General features: G+C 38.9%; 13 non-coding genes across 13 annotated transcripts; all 13 read right to left on the bottom strand.

Annotated features, from left to right (window-relative positions):
- Window positions 1-1,207: 1,207 nt before the first annotated feature.
- On the bottom strand, window positions 1,208-1,281 carry trnat-agu. Its single transcript has one exon. It is a non-coding gene; the product is annotated as a tRNA-Thr (tRNA).
- Window positions 1,282-1,923: 642 nt separating this feature from the next.
- Window positions 1,924-1,997, bottom strand: trnat-cgu. The gene has a single exon. It is a non-coding gene; the product is annotated as a tRNA-Thr (tRNA).
- Window positions 1,998-2,528: 531 nt separating this feature from the next.
- trnas-gcu lies at window positions 2,529-2,610 on the bottom strand. Its single transcript has one exon. It is a non-coding gene; the product is annotated as a tRNA-Ser (tRNA).
- Window positions 2,611-7,439: 4,829 nt separating this feature from the next.
- trnas-gcu lies at window positions 7,440-7,521 on the bottom strand. Its single transcript has one exon. It is a non-coding gene; the product is annotated as a tRNA-Ser (tRNA).
- An 873-nt stretch (window positions 7,522-8,394) lies between these two features.
- On the bottom strand, window positions 8,395-8,468 carry trnat-cgu. Its single transcript has one exon. It is a non-coding gene; the product is annotated as a tRNA-Thr (tRNA).
- Window positions 8,469-9,063: 595 nt separating this feature from the next.
- Window positions 9,064-9,137, bottom strand: trnat-agu. Its single transcript has one exon. It is a non-coding gene; the product is annotated as a tRNA-Thr (tRNA).
- A 1,559-nt stretch (window positions 9,138-10,696) lies between these two features.
- trnas-gcu lies at window positions 10,697-10,778 on the bottom strand. Its single transcript has one exon. It is a non-coding gene; the product is annotated as a tRNA-Ser (tRNA).
- Window positions 10,779-11,346: 568 nt separating this feature from the next.
- Window positions 11,347-11,420, bottom strand: trnat-cgu. Its single transcript has one exon. It is a non-coding gene; the product is annotated as a tRNA-Thr (tRNA).
- Window positions 11,421-12,555: 1,135 nt separating this feature from the next.
- trnat-ugu lies at window positions 12,556-12,629 on the bottom strand. The gene has a single exon. It is a non-coding gene; the product is annotated as a tRNA-Thr (tRNA).
- A 608-nt stretch (window positions 12,630-13,237) lies between these two features.
- On the bottom strand, window positions 13,238-13,311 carry trnat-agu. The gene has a single exon. It is a non-coding gene; the product is annotated as a tRNA-Thr (tRNA).
- Window positions 13,312-13,953: 642 nt separating this feature from the next.
- trnat-cgu lies at window positions 13,954-14,027 on the bottom strand. Its single transcript has one exon. It is a non-coding gene; the product is annotated as a tRNA-Thr (tRNA).
- Window positions 14,028-14,558: 531 nt separating this feature from the next.
- Window positions 14,559-14,640, bottom strand: trnas-gcu. The gene has a single exon. It is a non-coding gene; the product is annotated as a tRNA-Ser (tRNA).
- A 550-nt stretch (window positions 14,641-15,190) lies between these two features.
- trnat-cgu lies at window positions 15,191-15,264 on the bottom strand. The gene has a single exon. It is a non-coding gene; the product is annotated as a tRNA-Thr (tRNA).
- Window positions 15,265-18,373: the final 3,109 nt, after the last annotated feature.

The following is an 18,373-nucleotide window of genomic DNA, read 5'->3' as shown; positions in this document are numbered from 1 at the left end:
ATGTCTTTCCTGCCCTGTTGCAGTTGGATTAGTTACCTACCATACGGTTACTCAAGCAAATAACCTAATTATTGTGGATGAAAAATGAAAGCACAGTTAAGTCCAAATATCACTCAGTGATCCTCATGCAGTATGGGATATCTCTATCTATTTATCTATCTATCTATTATCTATCTGTCTGTCTATCTATCTAAATCTATCTATCTATCATTATCTATCTATTATCTATCTATTATCTATCAAAATCTATCTATCTATCTATCTTTCTATCTCTCTCTCTTTCTATCTAACTATATCTATCTTTCTATCTAACTATATCTATCTATCATCAAGACAATGCCAAATCAGAATCCCTCATTTACAAGGCAGGCACATTAACCAACCAACACTAATAATTCATGCCACAAGATGTGCACCAACCATACAAAGTGGAAAGAACTCGCATTCTCATTAATCTCCTACTTAAAAGGCTGTAAACCAATAGTTGTCCTGTGATAAGAGTAATCAGACCAGACTCAGATCGACAAGCACTGCTGAGAGTTGAACTCGGGATCTTCTGTTTACAAGACAGACGCTTAAACCAACTAAGCCACAGCACCAGATCACAGTTACCATCTCACAGTTAATTAAAATAAAATTTGGCTCAGTTTGATGTAAATCTTTCTATTTCCTGGTTTTCCCATTTAACAGTGGGCACACGTAGCTCTGCAAATATCGATAGCACTTTGGTGCATATAATAAATTATCTGACACTTTTAGAACATGATAAACATGAATTAAGTACAATGAAGTATTTGTATATGTAATTAGAAGAAACAAGTTACTTCCCAAACATTATTAAGACCATATGGGTGCTGTGTTTTCAAAGTAAATATCCAATATACTTATCTTTGATCAATAATCCTTTTGATATCTCCTCTTCCCCTAATTTAACACTCTCTATGCCTTGAAATGTAACTTGATTAAAGTTACCCCATGTTTATACATGATATGTTTACCTATAGCTCATGACTGTGCTCATCCTCCTGTGTGTACTTTTCTACAATATCAAATTGTACAGTGCTTCATATATAAGTAGCGCTTTATAAAGTAATATATACATACACACAAAAACATATGAACCATTAGTTCTGCCTGTCAGGTAACTGCCTGGTCACCTTAGTAACAGAGGATATGGCATTTATAAAATAAATACGTTGCAAAGTGAAGGCACTGCTGAGATTTGAACTCAGGATCTCCTGTTTACTAGACAGGCGCTTTAACCAACTAAGCCACAGCGCCAATAACTACCACAGGCAAGCACCTTCACCAACTCTATAACAAGGAATCCATACATACATCTCAAGTTTTGCAAGCAATATTCTTACTTTGAGAAATAATTTTTCAAAAACATTGGCCATAAGATCTCCAAATAGCTTGAGAAACCTTAATCAGACAATAGTTACTGCACTGAGGGTGGGATCCACATATTCTGATACCTGTTCACAGGTTCAAGCTACTGAAACAAGGTTAAGGTTCTCCTTTTGTGCCAAAGCTCTTAGAAGACCAACAACCCCAAAAGCCATTCCTTCTAATGGGTCGTCATGAGCTTTGTACTTCCCCAGCCAAGTTTTATTCTGAGAGTAGAACCCACAGATTGCCAGTCCGGGCCTGTCTACAATATCCCTGAATAACTCCAGGAAATTCAGAATGTACCTTCAGGAACACTATAACTTTATCTGGTCCAGTCCTGACACTTAAGGGCCAATATCCAAAGCAATATCCCACAAGATCTGTAATTTGTTGACCCCAGCCTACATTGCAGCAACTTGCACCAAGTAGAATAGGTTGAAGAACTACAAAGTGCTTGAGATATCTTATTAATAGGATATCATCTAAACAATTATTTATAGCACCAGAAGAAGAATAATGTCATTAAACTTTAGGCACTGCTGAGAGTCGAACTCAGGATCTTCTGTTTACGAGACAGACACTTTAACCAACTAAGCCACAGCGCCATATAACAATTACCATATCACAGTTAATTAAAATAAAGTTTGACTCAGTTTGATGTAAATCTTTCTATTTCCTGGTTTTTCCATTTATCAGTGGGCACACGTAACTCTGCAAATATCGATAGCACTTTGGTGCAAGTGGCTATGGTGAATGTATTCCAGATCCTATGGCGATGCAGGGAAAGCAATTCACCTAAATTGTATCATAATTGTCATGATCATTGTCGTGATTTCACCTAGAAGAGGAACAGTGGTGATGTAAGCCAAGAAGAAAAGATTGAGTAGAGAGCAAAACGGTTTCGTTTTGCAAAGCAACCGGAAAAAAATGTGCCTTGTGACTGCAAATGGAATCCACCAGTTTAAATTGTATTCTTATACCAACTTAACAGCTCCAATCATAAACACCAGACCTGGAGTAGTTCAACTTTGGGAGTAGCAACTAGTATTATAGGTATTACCAGAGCTTAAGATACCATGCCTTACTCACAGATGACACTCCATTAGCAAGTGCACTAATTTTTGAAAATTAAACTGCGACGAGGATGGGATTCGAACACACACGTGCAGAGCACAATGGATTAGCAGTCCATCGCCTTAACCTCTCGGCCACCTCGTCTTGTATATAGAAAAAAACCAATGTATCCATTCCGAAAGTATGAAGTGTTTGGCCCAGATCTGCAGGTTAGGAATACTGGCAGAATGCACTTGGAAATGCTTACGCTACAATATCCCTGAATAACTCCAGGAAATTCAGATTGTACCTTCAGGAACACTATAACTTTATCTGGTCCAGTCCTGACACTTAAGGGCCAATATCCAAACCTTTGTACACTTTTGCCCTCGATTTGTGTCTGTACATTATCCACCTGCTTAAGGTACAGACTAAGGGACAGGGACCTCATTTCTACTGTGTCTCTTACCTTCTGACACTTAATATCCATATATTTATACTTATGACTGTGCTCATCCTCCCTGTGTGTATTTTTCTACAATAGTCAATGAAAACAAAAACTCACATGTCCCAGTCCAAACGGTCACCCTTCCATTTTGCTTACTCCATATTGCGCAGACATTTCCTCTTACTGGTTCCATTCCAGTCAATGTTATATTCACAGGGTTTGGTGGGCGAGAAAAATATTACACAAATAGGAGTTAAAATCAAAAAGAACTTTATTATTTTTTTTTTTTTAAATAACAAACAGGCAGCAATTACAGATGTACTTCATACTCTATGACATGTGTGGTCACCTGACTCATTTCATGCCTCTTTCTGGCACTTCATCAGATGAGGTCATAGGATATCCTTTGCCTTATAGATCTGTATCCATTAAAATTATCCATCATTTCAAATAGTAGCAAAACCCAATTTGCATATTACATGTCATATCGGTTACAACAGCTGCTATAATAAATTATCTGATACTTTTAGAACATGATAAACATGATTGAAGTACAATGAAGTATATGTATATGTAATTAGAAGAAACAAGTTACTTCCCAATCATTATTAAGACCATATGGGTGCCGTGTTTTCAAACTAAATATCCAATATACTTCTCTTTGATCAATAATCCTTTTGATAGCTCCTCCCCATGGTCCTAATTTAACTCTCTCTATGCCTTGTAATTTAACCTGATTAAAGTCGCCCCCATGTTTATACATGATATGTTTACCTATAGCTCATGACTGTGCTCATCCTCCTGTGTGTACTTTTCTACAATGTCAAATTGTACAGTGCTTCATATCTAATTAGTGCTTTATAAAGTAATATATACAGACATACAAAAACATATGAACCATTAGGTCTGCCTGTCAGGTAACTGCCTGGTCACTTTAGCAACAGAGGATATGGCATTTATAAATTAAATTATGTTATAAAGTGAAGGTACTGCTGAGATTCAAACTCAGGAATTTCTGTTTACTAGGCAGGCACTTTAAAAACATAGCTCAGTGGATTAGCAACCCATCACCTTAACCACCTCATCTCACACTTGTGTTTACCAGTGTTGGAAAATTGTCAGGACATGGATGGAATATCAGCGGATGTAGAAAAGAGAGAAGCTCTAGCTCACTTTGGTCGGTTTGGGATTGGGAGACTGGGAGAATGCACTGGGTGCTAATGTCACAATATACAACCATTTGGAACTGTTACATCACCTCATGCAGCATGGGATTTATCTATCTATCATTAAGATTCTACCAACTCAGAATCCCTCATTTACAAGGCAGGAACTTGAATCTACCAAGTCACAGTACTAATAATACATGTCACAAGATGTTCACCAACCATACAAAGTGGAAAGAACTCGCATTAATCTCCTACTTAAAAGGTTATGAACCAATAGTTGTCCCATGATGAGAGTACTCAGATACATTAGAGATATTGTATTCTTATACCAACTTAACAGCTCCAATCATAACCACCAGTCCTGGAATATTTCAACTTTGGCAGTAGCAACTAGTATTATAGGTATTAACAGAGATTAAGGTACCATGCCTTAAACTGGCCATAGACGCAAAGATCTGATTGTACAAATGGAGGACAAGATTTTTCGTCGTTTGGTCGATCGGATAGGTTAAAGGGATACTGTCATGGGAAAAAAATTTTTTTCAAAATGAATCAGTTAATAGTGCTGCTCCAGCAGAATTCTATACTGAAATCCATTTCTCAAAAGAGCAAACAGATTTTTTTATATTCAATTTTGAAATCTGACATTGGGCTAGACATATTGTCAATTTCCCAGCTGCCCCAAGTCATGTGACTTGTGTTCTGATAAACTTCAATCACTCTTTACTGCTGTACTGCAAGTTGGAGTGATATCACCCCCTCCCTTTTTCCCCCCCAGCAGCCAAACAAAAGAACAATGGGAAGGCAACCAGATAACAGCTCCCTAACACAAGATAACAGCTGCCTGGTAGATCTAAGAACAACACTCAATAGTAAAATCCAGGTCCCACTGAGACACATTCAGTTACATTGAGAAGGAAAAACAGCAGCCTGCCAGAAAGCATTTCTCTCCTAAAGTGCAGGCACAAGTCACATGACCAGGGGCAGCTGGGATATTGACAAAATGTCTAGCCCCATGTCAGATTTCAAAATTGAATATAAAAAAATCTGTTTGCTCTTTTGAGAAATGGATTTCAGTGCAGAATTCTGCAGGAGTAGCACTATTAACTGATGGGTTTTAAAAAAAAACATGTTTTCCGATGACAGGATCCCTTTAAAAGATTTCTGTCGGCTGCCGATAATATCTCTGAATGTATTGCCGATCGTACGATTTTCAGTGGGAGCAGCTTTTGTTGGACATAACTTTCGTACGATTGCTGTCAGGGGCAGAACATCGGCTGATCTGTACTTTTGTTTCTGTATTTGATCGGAATGGTTAGTGGCAGTTTGGGAGATGGGAAAGTCTGATCGTACGATCGGATCTTTGAGTCTATGGCCAGCTTAACTCACACATGACAATCCATTAGTGAATGTACTAATTTTTGAAAATTACATCACAAAATAGATGGGATTCGAAACCCACGCGTGCAAAGTACAATGGAATAGCAGTCCATCAGCTTAAAGTATTTTCACAGAATCAGCAGAGGGCAGCAGTGAATCAAATGTTTTAATTTATTTTTTTCTTTATGGAGCATTTGCCAGGTTGTTTTGCCTCAGCTGGGAAGTGCAGGATCACCAGACAAAAACAAATGTATAAGCCCCCAATGACTCAAAATAGTATTAGTGAGTTCTAATACAACAGATGTCTTAGAGCTCATTCAAATAACTGATTCGAGAACAAAGTCTAACAAAATAACTGACTTTGGCAAACATCCTGCATGTAGAAAGGCAGGACTTCTGGTGATGCTAAAAAGTGAACTCTGATTACTCTAGTATTTTTTAGGCAAAAGGAGCCCCTCTAAAAGCTGTATTAGGGGGGTTATTTATCAAAGGTTGAATGTTAAAGGTTTTTTTTTTACCTCGAATAAACTTAAATAAAACTGAATGAACTCACGACTCAAATGGTTCCTTATTTAAGAAAAAATGGAAAGAAACTGATTCTGCAAATTGAGAAACCCGACAACTAGAATTAATCGAGTTTTCGGCTGGAAAAACTCGAACCACTTGAAATTTTCAGGGCAAAACCCTGTGGCAAATTTGAACATCTTTAAATGGTTCAAGGGACCTCTGCCATTGACTCCTAGATGACCGTGACAGGTTTTAGATGGTGTATTTTCCAAATTGACCAATTTCCAGGGCCAGGGTATACCGTATATACTCGAGTATAAGCCGACCCGAGTATAAGCCGAGGAACCTAATTTTACCTAGGAAAACTGGGAAAACTTATTGACTCTAGTATAAGCCTAGACGAAACTACAGCCCTGTGTCCCAGCAGCGCACATTCCGCCAAAGCGGCCCCCACAGCGATCAACCGGACTTCACTTAGTGATCCTCATGCAGTATGGGATTTATCTATCTATCTATTTATCTATCTATCTATCTATCTATCTATCTGTCTGTCTGTCTGTCTGTCTGTCTGTCTGTCTGTCTGTCTGTCTGTCTGTCTGTCTGTCTATCTTTATGTCTGTCTATCTATATATCTTTATATCTATCTATCTATCTATCTATCTATCTATCTATCTATCTATCTATCATCAAGTCGATGCCAACTCAGAATCCCTCATTTACAAGAGACTGGGAGAATGCACTGGGTGCTAATGTCACAATATACAAACATTTTGCACTGTTACGTCACCTCATGCAGCATGGGATTTATCTATCTATCTATCATCTATTTATCTATCTATCTATCTATCTATCATCAAGACAATGCCAACTCAGAATCCCTCATTTACAAAGCAGGCACATTAACCAACTAACACTAATAATTCATGCCACAAGATGTGCACCAACCATACAAAGTGGAAAGAACTCGTATTCTCATTAATCTCCTACTTAAAAGGCTGTAAACCAATAGTTGTCCCATGATAAGAGTAATCATATTTGAGACAGATACATTAGAGATATTCCTTCCCCATTCAAATTGTATTCTTATACCAACTTAACAGCTCCAATCATAAACACCAGACCTGGAGTAGTTCGACTTTGGCAGTAGCAACTAGTATTATAGTTATCAACAGAGCTTAAGATACAATGCCTTAAGGTGGCCATAGACCCAAAGATCCGCTAGTTTGGCGACATCGCCAAACGAGCGGATATTTCCCCGACATGCCATTAATGAGCATGGCTATATCGTGGGTAATGTGATTGTTCAGCCGTAGGGTCCCATTACGATGTGCAATGGGCTCCACCAGACGAAAGCTGTCGGCACTCCCCACACACAATACGAAAATAGTACGAATCCTCGATTCGTACGACAGGATCTGTGTGTCTATGGCCACCCTTATTAACAGATGACACTACATTAGTGAGTGCACCAATTTTTGAAAATTACATTGCGACGAGGATGGGATTCGAACCCACGCGTGCAGAGCACAATGGATTAGCAGTCCATCGCCTTAACCACTCGGCCACCTCGTCTTGTACGCATAACTCAGTGTATCCATTCCCAAAGTATAAAGTGTTTGGCCCAGATCTGCAGGTTAGGAATGCTGGCAGAATGCACTTGGAAATGCTTACGCTACAATATCCCTGAATAACTCCAGGAAATTCAGATTGTACCTTCAGGAACACTATAATTTTATCTGGTCCAGTCCTGACACTTAAGGGCCAATATCCAAAAATTTGTCCATTTTTGCTCTCGATTTGTGTCTGTACATTATCCACCTGCTTAGTCTGTAAGGACTTTGATAAACACTTCTCAGAAACATTGGTCATTAGATTTCCTATTTAAACTAGTCACAGATTTTACACAATCAGGACTTAACTACACAGGAGATATCATAGGGTTTGTCAGATCGACAGATCCCATCCAACAAGATCTCTAATATGTTGACCCCAGCCTACATTGCAACTTGCACTAAGTAGAATAGGTTGGTAGAACTACAAAGATCTTAAGATAGCTTATTAATAGGATATCATCTACACCAGTGATCCCCAACCAGTAGCTCGTGAGCAACATGTTGCTCTCCAACCCCTTGGATGTTGCTCCCAGTGGCTTTAAAGCAGGAGCTTATTTTTGAATTCCAGGCTTGGAGGCAAATTTTGATTGTATAAAAACCAGGTGTACTGCCAAACAGAGCCTCAATGTAGGTTGACAATCCTCATAGGGGCTACTAAATGGCCAATCACAGCACTTATTTGGCACCCAAGATCATTTTTCATGCTTGTGTTGCTCCCCAACTACTTTTACTTCTGAATGTTGCTCACGGGTTCAAAAGGTTGGGGATCCCTGATCTACACAATTATTTATAGCAGAAAGATAATAGTAATATAGACATGCTATTAAACCATAGGCACTGCTGAGAGTCGAACTCAGGATCTTCTGTTTACGAGACAGGCGCTTTAACCAACTAAGCCACAGCGCCACATCACATTTGCTGTATCACAGTTAATTAAAATAAAATTTGGCTCAGTTTGATGTAAATCTTTCTATTTCCTGGTTTTCCCATTTAACAGTGGGCACACGTAACTCTGCAAATAACGATAGCACTTTGGTGCATATAATAAATTATCTGACACTTTTAGAACATGATAAACATGATTTAAGTACAATGATGTATATGTAAATGTAATTAGAAGAAACAAGTTACTTCCCAATCATTATTAAGACCATATGGGTGCCATGTTTTCAAAGTAAATATCCAATAATCCTTTTGATATCTCCTCCCCTTGGTACTAATTTAACACTCTCTATGCCTTGAAATTTAACCTGATTAAAGTCGCCCCCATGTTTATACATGATATGTTTACCTATAGCTCAAGACTGTGCTCATCCTCCTGTGTGTACTTTTCTACAATGTCAAATTGTACAGTGCTTCGTATATAAGTAGCGCTTTATAAAGTAATATATACATACATAAAAAAAAAATATGAACCATTAGGTCTGTCTGTCATGTAACTGCCTGGTCACCTTAGCAACAAAGGATATGGCATTTATAAAATAAAAATGTCGCAACGTGAAGGCACTGCTGAGATTCGAACTCAGGATCTCCTGTTTACTAGACAGGCGCTTTAACCAACTAAGCCACAGCGCCACCAACTATGCTCAGCAAAACACCTTCACCAACTCTATAACAAGGAATCCACACACACATCTCAAGTTTTGCAAGCAATATTCTTACTTTAAAAAATAATTTTTCAAAACAATTGGCCATTAGATCTCCAAATAGCTTCAGAAACCTTAATCAGACAATTATTACTGCACTGAGGGTGGGATCCACATATTTCGATACCAGTTCACAGGTTCAAGCTACTGAAACAAGGTTGAGGCTCTCCTTTTGTGCCAAAGCTCTTAGAAGACCAACAACCGCAAAAGCCATTCCTTCTAATGGGTCGGCATGAGCTTTGCACTTCCCCAGCCAAGTTTTATTCTGTGACTCAAATAAGTTGTGTGTGAGTTTTATGTTTTTCTGCTGTCTGTTTGTTCAATCTTAAGGATATTTGCTGGGTAACCATGCCTGTGTTAGCTATAGACTGTTTATCCTGCAATATATGTAGAACAAAACAAACAGCCTCCTTATCTTTGCTATAGCTATATCTATGGACAGAGACACACACTCAGATTCAGTGAGCTTAAAGGTGGCCATACACGGGCAGATAAAGCTGTCGATATCGGTCGTTTGGACCAATTTGACAGCTTATCTGCCCGTGTATGGGGGCTTCCAACGGGTCTTCCCGACCAATATCTGGCCAAGATATCGATCGGGAAGGTTTGATTTTTAACCGACCCGTCGGAGCCGCTTGGCGTACTGTAATTCGATCGTTCGGCCATACGAATTTATCTATCTATCATTATGATGCTACCAACTCAGAATCCTTCATTTACAAGGCAGGCACATTAACCAACCAAGCCACAACACCAATAATTCATGCCACAAGATGTGCACCAACCATACAAAGTGGAAAGAACTCACATTCTCATTAATCTTCTACTTAAAAGGGTGTAAACCAATAGTTGTCCCATGATAAGAGTAATCATATTTGAGACAGATACATTAGAGATATTATTTCCCCATTCAAATTGTATTTTTATACCAACTTAACAGCTCCAATCATAAACACCAGACTTGGAGTAGTTTTACTTTGGCAGTTGCAACTAGTATTACAGGTGTTAACAGAGCTTAAGATACCATGCCTTAAGGTGGCCATAGACGCAAAGATCCGCTCGTTTGGCGACATCACCAAACGACGGATTTTTCCCCCATTTTTGCCATTAATGAGCATGGCTATATCGGGGGTAATCTAACTGTTTGGCCATATGGGCGAACGATCCGATTACGATCTGCCATGGGCTCAGCTGGACGAAAGCTGTCCCCACACACAATACGAAAATTATACGAATCCTCGATTCGTACAACAGGATCTGTGTGTCTATGGCAGGGATCTAAAACCTTGGATCTCCAGCTGTTAAGGAACTACAAGTCCCACAATGCATTTGCCTTTAGACTCCTTCATTAGACTCCTTAATTGCAATGTGGGACTTGTAGTTCCTTAACAGCTGGAGAGCCAAGGTTGCAGATCCCTGGTCTATGGGCACTCTTACTCACAGATGATACTACATTAGTGAGTGCACTAATTTTTGAAAATTACATGGCGACGAGGATGGGATTCGAACCCACACGTGCAGAGCACAATGGATTAGCAGTCCATCGCCTTAACCACTCGGCCACCTCGTCTTGTATGCACATAACTCAGTGTATCCATTCCCAAAGTATGAAGTGTTTGGCCCAGATCTGCAGGTTAGGAATACTGGCAGAATACACTTGGAAATGCTTACGCTACAATATCCCTGAATAACTCCAGGAAATTCAGATTGTACCTTCAGGAACACTATAACTTTATCTGGTCCAGCCCTGACACTTAAGGGCCAATATCCAAACCTTTGTACACTTTTGCCCTCGATTTGTGTCTGTACATTATCCACCTGCTTAGTCTGTAAGGACTTTGATAAACACTTCTCAGAAACATTGGTCATTAGATTTCCTACTTACTTAAAACTAGTCACAGATTTTGAACAATCAGGGCTTAACTACACAGGAGATATCATAGGGTTTGTCAGATCGACAGATCCCATCCAAGAAGATCTTTAATATGTTGACCCCAGCCTACATTGCAATAACTTGCACCAAGTAGAATAGGTTGGTGGAACTACAAACAGTTTAAGATAGATTATTAATAGGATATAATCTACACAATTATTTATAGCAGAAAGATAATAGTAATATAGACATGTCATTACAGCTTAGGCACCGCTGAGAGTCGAACTCAGGACCTTCTGTTTACGAGACAGACGCTTTAACCAACTAAGCCACAGTGCCACATCACATTTCCTGTATCACAGTTAATTATAATAAAAAACGTGTGCCCATTTAACAGTGGGCACACGTAGCTCTGCAAATATCGATAGCACTTTGGTGCATATAATAAATTATCTGACACTTTTAGAACATGATAAACATGATTTAAGTACAATGAAGTATTTGTATTTCTTTTATTCTTTATCGCACATTTGCCAGGTTGTTTTGCCTCAGCTGGGAAGTGCAGGATAACCAGACAAAAACAAATCCATAAGCTCCCAATGACTCAAAATAGTATTTAATAACACTCTATCCACTGGGTCTTCCACCAAAGTATTTTTCTTTCCATAGCACAGACACAGATACAGGAAAGTATGTTATCTTAATAAATCCAGATTTTAAGATATATCCTTTTTTGCTTTGGGGTTAAAAACAATTAAAACAGACTGAAGAACCAATGTAAAAGGGGGTGTATAGTCCAGTGAGAAAAATAAATTCTACCTGTAGAGTAAGAAACATGGGTGGTAACCAGCAACACAGGCAATGTCTTTCCTGCCCTGTTGCAGTTGGATTAGTTACCTACCATACGGTTACTCAAGCAAATAACCTAATTATTGTGGATGAAAAATGAAAGCACAGTTAAGTCCAAATATCACTCAGTGATCCTCATGCAGTATGGGATATCTCTATCTATCTATCTATCTATCTATCTATCTATCTATCTATCTATCTATCTATCTATCTATCTATTATCTTTCTGTCTGTCTATCTATCTAAATCTATCTATCTATCATTATCTATCTATTATCTATCTATTATCTATCAAAATCTATCTATCTATCTATCTATCTATCTATCTATCTATCTATCTATCTATCTATCTATCTATCTTTCTATCTCTCTCTCTTTCTATCTAACTATATCTATCTTTCTATCTAACTATATCTATCTATCTATCATCAAGACAATGCCAACTCAGAATCCCTCATTTACAAGGCAGGCACATTAACCAACCAACACTAATAATTCATGCCACAAGATGTGCACCAACCATACAAAGTGGAAAGAACTCGCATTCTCATTAATCTCCTACTTAAAAGGCTGTAAACCAATAGTTGTCCTGTGATAAGAGTAATCAGACCAGACTCAGATCGACAAGCACTGCTGAGAGTCGAACTCAGGATCTTCTGTTTACAAGACAGACGCTTTAACCAACTAAGCCACAGCGCCACATCACAGTTACCATCTCACAGTTAATTAAAATAAATTTTGGCTCAGTTTGATGTAAATCTTTCTATTTCCTGGTTTTCCCATTTAACAGTGGGCACACGTAGCTCTGCAAATATCGATAGCACTTTGGTGCATATAATAAATTATCTGACACTTTTAGAACATGATAAACATGATTTAAGTACAATGAAGTATATGTATATGTAATTAGAAGAAACAAGTTACTTCCCAATCATTATTAAGACCATATGGGTGCCGTGTTTTCAAAGTAAATATCCAATCTACTTCTCTTTGATCAATAATCCTTTTGATATCTCCTCCTCCCCTAATTAAACACTCTCTATGCCTTGAAATGTAACTTGATTAAAGTTACCCCATGTTTATACATGATATGTTTACCTATAGCTCATGACTGTGCTCATCCTCCTGTGTGTACTTTTCTACAATATCAAATTGTACAGTGCTTCATATATAAGTAGCGCTTTATAAAGTAATATATACATACACACAAAAACATATGAACCATTAGTTCTGCCTGTCAGGTAACTGCCTGGTCACCTTAGTAACAGAGGATATGGCATTTATAAAATAAATACGTTGCAAAGTGAAGGCACTGCTGAGATTTGAACTCAGGATCTCCTGTTTACTAGACAGGCGCTTTAACCAACTAAGCCACAGCGCCAATAACTACCGCAGGCAAGCACCTTCACCAACTCTATAACAAGGAATCCACACATACATCTCAAGTTTTGCAAGCAATATTCTTACTTTGAGAAATAATTTTTCAAAAACATTGGCCATAAGATCTCCAAATAGCTTGAGAAACCTTAATCAGACAATAGTTACTGCACTGAGGGTGGGATCCACATATTCCGATACCTGTTCACAGGTTCAAGCTACTGAAACAAGGTTAAGGTTCTCCTTTTGTGCCAAAGCTCTTTGAAGACCAACATCCCCAAAAGCCATTCCTTCTAATGGGTCGTCATGAGCTTTGTACTTCCCCAGCCAAGTTTTATTCTGAGAGTAGAACCCACAGATTGCCAGTCCGGGCCTGACTACAATATCCCTGAATAACTCCAGGAAATTCAGATTGTACCTTCAGGAACACTATAACTTTATCTGGTCCAGTCCTGACACTTAAGGGCCAATATCCAAAGCAATATCCCACAAGATCTGTAATTTGTTGACCCCAGCCTACATTGCAGCAACTTGCACCAAGTAGAATCGGTTGAAGAACTACAAAGTGCTTGAGATATCTTATTAATAGGATATCATCTACACAATTATTTATAGCACCAGAAGAAGAATAATGTCATTAAACTTTAGGCACTGCTGAGAGTCGAACTCAGGATCTTCTGTTTACGAGACAGACGCTTTAACCAACTAAGCCACAGCGCCATATAAAAATTACCATATCACAGTTAATTAAAATAAAGTTTGACTCAGTTTGATGTAAATCTTTCTATTTCCTGGTTTTTCCATTTATCAGTGGGCACACGTAACTCTGCAAATAACGATAGCACTTTGGTGCAAGTGGCTATGGTGAATGTATTCCAGATCCTATGGCGATGCAGGGAAAGAAATTCACCTAAATTGTATCATAATTGTCATGATCATTGTTGTGATTTCACCAAGAAGAGGAACAGTGGTGATTTCAGCCAAGAAGAAAAGATTGAGTAGAGAGCAAAACAGTTTCGTTTTGCAAAGCAACCGGAAAAAAATGTGCCTTGTGACTGCAAATGGAATCCACCAGTTCAAATTTTATTCTTATACCAACTTAACAGCTCCAATCATAAACACCAGACCTGGAGTAGTTCAACTTTGGGAGTAGCAACTAGTATTATAGGTATTACCAGAGCTTAAGATACCATGCATTACTCACAGAAGACACTCAATTAGCAAGTGCATTCATTTTTGAAAATTAGACTGCGACGAGGATGGGATTCGAACCAACGCGTGCAGAGCACAATGGATTAGCAGTCCATCGGCTTAACCTCTCGGCCACCTCGTCTTGCATATACCAGAAACCAATGTATCCATTCTGAAAGTATGAAGTGTTTGGCCCAGATCTGCAGGTTAGGAATACTGGCAGAATGCACTTGGAAATGCTTACGCTACAATATCCCTGAATAACTCCAGGAAATTCAGATTGTACCTTCAGGAACACTATAACTTTATCTGGTCCAGTCCTGACACTTAAGGGCCAAAAGCCAAACCTTTGTCCACTTTTGCCCTCGATTTGTGTCTGTACATTATCCACCTGCTTAGTCTCTAAGGACTTTGATAAACACTTCTCAGAAACATTGGTCATTAGACTTCCTACTTAAAACTAGTCACAGATTTTACACAATCAGGACTTAACTACACAGGAGATATCTTAGGGTTTTTCAGATCGACAGATCACATCCAACAAGATCTGGAATATGTCGACCCCAGCCTACATTGCAGCAACTTGCACCAAGTAGAATAGGTCGAAGAACTACAAAGAGCTTGAGATAGGATATCATCTACACAATTATTAATAACACCAGAAAAGTAATAAAGACATGTCATTAAACCTCAGGCACTGCTGAGAATTGAACTCAGGATCTCCTGTTTACGAGACAGACACTTTAACCAACTAAGCCACAGCGCCAGTTGGCAGAACCCGTATTTTTACCATATCACAGTCAATTGAAATAAAATTTGGCTCAGTTTGATGTAAATCTTTCTATTTCCTGGTCTTTCCATATGACAGTGGGCACACGTAACTCTGCAAATATCGATAGCACTTTGGTGCAAGTGGCTATGGTCAATGTATTCCAGATCCTATGGTGATGAAGGGAAAGCAATTCCCCTAAATTGTATCATCATTGTCATGATCATTGTCTTGATTTCACCAAGAAGAGGAAATGTGGTTATGTAAGAAAAGGAGAAAAAATTGAGTAGAGAGCAAAATGGTTTAGCAGTCCATCCTCTTAAAGGAAATGTAACACTAAAAATTTTTTAGTGAAAAATCTATTCTACCCTGCACTAAGATAAGCTCTGTCCTACACATAGTTTACCACTTGCAATGCTTTATTAAAAAGAACTATTATATAACTCTGCTTCTGGTCTTCTTCATAAAGGCGATGGGGCGACATTCCCTCTGCAAGGTCAACATCTCAAAGCTGAGAATTTTTCGGCTGCCCTATTTCGTGGGTAAACACTGCCCACATACACCATCTCGCAGTACTTGAATATATTACTAGACAGCTGAAAAAATTCTCCGTACAGCTGTAACAATTGATATCCTGTCTAAGCAGAGTCAGGCTAGGAGGAGATGTTGAGTGCCACATGTTTGACCTTGCAGAGGGAATGTCGCCCTATCGCCTTTATGCAGAAGACCGAAAGCAGAGTTATATCATGTTTTTTTTTTTTAATAAAGCATTGCAAGTGGCAAACTTTGTGCAGGACAGAGCTCATCTTAGTGCAGGGTAAAATAGATTTTTTACTAAAAAAAATTTAGTGTTACATTTCCTTTAACCACTCGGCCACCTTGTCTTATAAATGCTTTTGACATCCTATCCAGTACTAAAATATGAAGTGTTTGGCCCAGATCTGTATATTTTGCAGAATGCACTGGGAAATGCTTATTTCACAATAACCAACCATTTGGCACTGCAGCCAGGTCGGTCTATGCACGGCATTTATTATTAACATTTATTTATATAGCACCAGCATATTTAGCAACACTGTACGGCGTGTGGGAAATATAAAATGGACATGTGAAAAGAAAGGCACTGCTGAGATTCAAGCTCAGGATCTTCTATTTACTAGACAGGTGTTTTAACCATCTAAGCCACAGAGCCAAAACCAACCTCAGGCAACTGCTTTCACCAACTCTATAAAAATAAAACCACACACACCTCTGAAGTTTTGCCATCAATTTTCTTAAAACATTGGCCATTAGATCCCCTACTATAGAATGCAAAGACATAATTTCCGACGCGGATGGATTTTGAACCCATGTGGGCAAAGCACAATGGATTAGCAGTCCATCGCTTTAACCAGTCAACCTCCTCGTCTTGCTTAAATGAACTGTAAAGTTAAAAAATAAACGTGTTTTAAATTAATGAAAATATAATGCAGTGTTGCCCTGCACTAGTAAAACTGCTGTGTTTGCTTAAGAAACACTACTATTGTTTAAATAAATAAGCTGCTGTGTAGCAATGGGGGCAGCCATTCAAAGGAGAAAAGGCTCAGGTTACACGGCAGATAGCAGATAAGCTCTGTCTGTCTAATGGTGTTATCTGTTATCCATTAGTTAACCTGTGCCATATAGCCATTTTTCAATTTCCGCCATTGCTCCACAGCAGCTTGTTTATATGAACTATAGTAGTGTTTCTGAAGCAAACAGATCAGTTTTACCAGTGCAGGGCAACAGTACATGATATTTTCATTACATTAAAGCACTTTTTTGGTGTTCCTTTAAACCAAAGTATGAAGTGTTTGGCCCAGATCTGCAGGATAGGAATACTGACAGAATGCACTTGGAAATGCTTACGCTACAATATCAAACAATTTGGCACACCGGCCAGGTCGGCCCATGTACAGACACCTTAAGCAGCATGGCATGCAGGATTAATAAAAATGGACATGTAAAACAAAGGCACTGTTGAGATTTGAGAGTAACATACATATTACATATTGTTTTTAGGGAGGCTGCCTCCTACCTGGTGGGGTATGAGGGTCCAATAACATAAACAAAGGTATCGCTCAGAGTCAAACTCAGGACTGCTTGTTAACAAGAGAGGCACTTTAACCAACTAAGCCACAGCACCACCCTATTCAACACCCTATAAAAGAAATCTACATAAAATTCTCAAGTTTTGAGCGCAATCTTCTTAAATTGAGAAATCATTTTTCAACAACATTGGCCATTAGATCTCCAACTATAGAAAGCAAAGAGCTTGAGAAACCTCCATCAGACATGGAACTCCCATTATTGTCTGCACTAACTCATTGGATAAGGACACTGCTGACAAGGGTGGGATCCACATATCCCAGCACCTATTCACAGGTCCAAGCAACTGATCCAAGGTTGAGGCTCTCCTTTTGTGCCAAAGTTCTTAGAAGACCAGCAACCAAAAGCCATTCATTTTAAGATGTACCTCCCCAGCCAGGTTTTATTCAGCATGATTTTGTACCTTTGCCAGGTTTTTTGCTTTAGCTGGGAATAGGGTTGCCACCTTTTCTAAAAAAAAATTACCGGCCGGTGGGGGAAGGGCGGGAACAAAAGGGGGCGGTCTGTGATGCAAAAGAGGGCGGAGTCACGCATAGTGATGCAAAAAAAAAACAGGGTGGAGCAACATGCTGCGCTGGCCAGAAGCCTTAAAAAAAACGGTAAGTACTGAGCGAATTGGGGGTGGGACAAGGGCTACATTGCTGGTAAATTTGTAATACCGGCCCCGGCCTTGGCAGGTGTTTTACTGGCTAGGCTGGTAAAATACTGTCTGGGTGGCAACCCTAGCTGGGAAGTGCAGGTTCACCAGACAAAAACAAATGCATCAGCCCCCAATGACTCAAAATAACAGTTCACAATTGTCTTGGCACCATTCTAGACCTCAATGAATCCTGAAAAGTCAAGTAAAGAGGTCACAGGCTCCAGTGCAGCCATTGCACAGACACAGATACAGGAAATTATGTTATTTTAATAATCCAGATTGAAAGCTATATCCTTTTTTTGTTAAAAACTATTACAACAGGCCGAAGAGCCAACATAA

This window comes from Xenopus laevis, chromosome 3L (genome assembly GCF_017654675.1).
Source record: "Xenopus laevis strain J_2021 chromosome 3L, Xenopus_laevis_v10.1, whole genome shotgun sequence".
Classification (NCBI taxonomy): Eukaryota; Metazoa; Chordata; class Amphibia; order Anura; family Pipidae; genus Xenopus; species Xenopus laevis.
Note: the sequence above shows the minus strand (reverse complement) of the source record. Positions and strands in the feature narration are given on the sequence as shown.